The sequence below is a fragment of the Hakea prostrata genome, chromosome 10 (assembly GCF_041222555.1).
Source record: "Hakea prostrata isolate BN-2017 chromosome 10, UWA_Hpros_2, whole genome shotgun sequence".
NCBI lineage: Eukaryota > Viridiplantae > Streptophyta > Magnoliopsida > Proteales > Proteaceae > Hakea > Hakea prostrata.
In genome coordinates this window covers 21,005,413-21,008,323 of record NC_142609.1, presented here as the reverse complement: position 1 = coordinate 21,008,323, position 2,911 = coordinate 21,005,413, and the positions used below count along the sequence as shown (strand labels likewise).

The 2,911-nt window shown below is 42.2% G+C and overlaps 1 long non-coding RNA gene across 1 annotated transcript; it reads right to left on the bottom strand.

Annotated features, from left to right (window-relative positions):
• Positions 1-288: 288 nt before the first annotated feature.
• Positions 289-1,082, bottom strand: LOC149002276 (uncharacterized). The gene is made up of 3 exons (XR_016170149.1): positions 1,041-1,082; positions 893-952; positions 289-607 (listed from the first exon to the last, which is right to left on the bottom strand). It is a non-coding gene; the product is annotated as an uncharacterized LOC149002276 (long non-coding RNA).
• Between the last annotated feature and the right edge of the window lie 1,829 nt (positions 1,083-2,911).

The following is a 2,911-nucleotide window of genomic DNA, read 5'->3' as shown; positions in this document are numbered from 1 at the left end:
ACTATATATGATCATTATACTCAAGCCAGTCTTAAGATTTATTAATCTTTCTTTCATTCCTTCTATTTTTATTAATCGCATGGAGTTAATGTGGTTGTAGACAGAGATTTTGTTGTTTAGTTTAGTTTTGTTTTAATTTGCATTTATCCATCCAATGATATTAATATATTTAAATTGCCAACTAATGTGTTTCGAATTTCACCTGCACTTTTATGGAAGGACAAAAAAAAATCATCTGCATACGAGTTAAAATAATAATTAATTAATTTTTTTTTAAGTAAAGGATTCTGACTTTTATAATAAAATGGAACCAACAACACTCAACCCAGCAACAACAGTTGCCCCCGTACACCCAACCTCACCGGTTCCATGAATTTTGAAATCACAAATAAGCCTCAACAAATGAGGACCAAAAATGGTTAACCTAATCTGAATTTATGGAGTTACAAGGGGTTCCAGTTCAGATCCCTTTGGCACCCAGTGGCACTTAAGTCTGATCATTTGCCGCTGACTTGGCTAGAAAACCTGCAACTGGGTTTACCCGATGATCACAGTGAATTATCCTCCATTCAATCTCCTCCAAGTATGTCTTCAACCCAGGTTATTGCTGCAACACAAATGAATCATGGAAGTAAATTTTTAAGTTCACCGCATCCCAACCCCAGCCAAAAATAAAGAAATAAATAAACGGATAATAACAAATAGATATGGAAAAGAAAATAAAATAGCAGTTCCAATTAGACAATGGTGTGAGACAATAAGGTACATTTCATCAATTAGATAACATGGATTACGAAATTCATGATACTTCATAATATCTTAATTGGCCATCATATTTTCAGAGAGTTAAATCATATTTTGAATACTGTGAGTAACTATTGTTGATACAAACCTTCTTGATTGCTCCATGGTGCTACTGCTTGTGTATTTAGAGGTGAACTTATGATTGGTTCTGTATCCACAACGTACCCAAAGTGTCACTACTGAACTACAAAATTTAAACAACTAAACCATAGCAGAAACGTAAAGAAGATGATTACCTCCAAGCAAACTCTGGATAGAGATTGGAATGGTTCTCACATCATATGCCGAAGCCCATTTATCGTGAAATTTTAGATAAATTTTGTACTAATTCAGATCAGAATCACCTAGTGTCAACTAGAAACTGACACAGATCTAGTACAATCAAGAAAAACACTGGTATATTTATACCTGAAGGATGTCCAAACATATATTTCCATACACATTCTGATGTGGAGAGATTATGATCAGACCGGGTTCATACCTGGTCCGACCCTCAACCCCGGTCGAGACGGAGAGAACCGACTCGCTCCCGAGTGAACCGGATCCAGAAGATGGCTTGCTGAAGAAGAAAGCTTATTCGGCTGCAAGCGTGCCCTAATCCTACTTATGGATTAGGGTAATCACCCTAATGATGGCAGACTCGAATTGATGGCTGTGGATAATCATTATCGAAGGGATAATCATCGCATAACCTAAAGGTTATCTCAGGAGTCCTCTACTAGCCCAAACTAGTAGAAGTCTATTGCTCAACGGATCTCACTGATAAGATCCAACGACTACCCGAAGAAGGCTCAAGTGCATCCAACGAAGGAGATTCGAATGTACACTCTATATAAACCTCACTACCATACAAGGTGAGGAGATCGAAAAAGAATACTATCTGAGACTCAGGTTCAGATACATACTAATAGACCTAAACTATCAGCGATCTGCTATCTAGATCACCTTTCCCAGTTCTTCATTCCTTAGCTCTGCGCTTCCAGCAGAGCCGTTTGTGATTAAGTTCATCAACTGACTTAGCCTTCGGAGGTGGACTCCCGACCCCAGCGGTCGGGCCACATCTGACGCTTTCGTTTTGCAGGACATCACGTGGAGATCTAAGGGCTAAGCATATTTTGGACGCATCAATTGGCGCCGTCTGTGGGAAACGACTTGAAAAGCCATGGTGACTAGATCAGCAGCCGCTGCACAACGCAATTCCGGTGTTCAGATCCCTGTAGTGAATAATCCAGATATTCCCCAAGAAAGCCAAAATCCTATCGAGGTAGATGGTGGCTAGGGAGGACGTAATCCTCCTCCTGATACAATCCAAGATCAATTGGATCAAGTAAAGATTCAACTCTTGGAGATGAACCAAGCACTCCGCATGCTCACCAGACGAGTGGTTTTACCACAAGAGCCTGATCAGCGCGATTCAGGGAGACGTGCATTGCCACGTGACCAGACTGGCTGAAGACCGGAATATTGATCGGAATTTCGTGGAAGGAGACCGAGGACTTCGGAGGATCGATGATCAAGCGAGGCGAGACGATCGGTTCGACGAGACCGCAAGAGAGTACAACTGATTCAAACACAAGGTTGGATACGGGGGTAAGAACTCACTCACCCACTGTCAGGAGAACCGTTCGTGATGATCGAGCGATTCGCGACGAGAGGAATGCTCGGGAAGGACGGGCTGTTCGTGATGATCGAGTAGCACGGGATGATCGTGTTAATCAAGGTCGTGATCATATTGCTGAAGATCACCCGACCCAGATTGGTCAAGAATTGGCCAACATCAATGAGAAATTAGGGCGATTGGCTAAGGGAAGAATAAGCGAGGATATTTACTCGGTCATTGGGAAGACTCCCTTTGCTGAGCCAATTGCGGGATATCGGTTTCCCCATAACTTCCGTTTGCCTACCTTCTCAACATTCGATGGCTCCGGAGATCCAACAGCTCACATCGGCTATTACCAACGAGACCATGGCGGATTTCGGGTAATTCGATGAAATTTTATGCGAGGTTTTGGTTCATCTCTAACGGAGCAGCACAAAAGTGGTTTTCTATCCTCCCCTCGGAAGGATCGTAAACTTTGACGAATTGGCGCGCCAATTCATAGGGCGA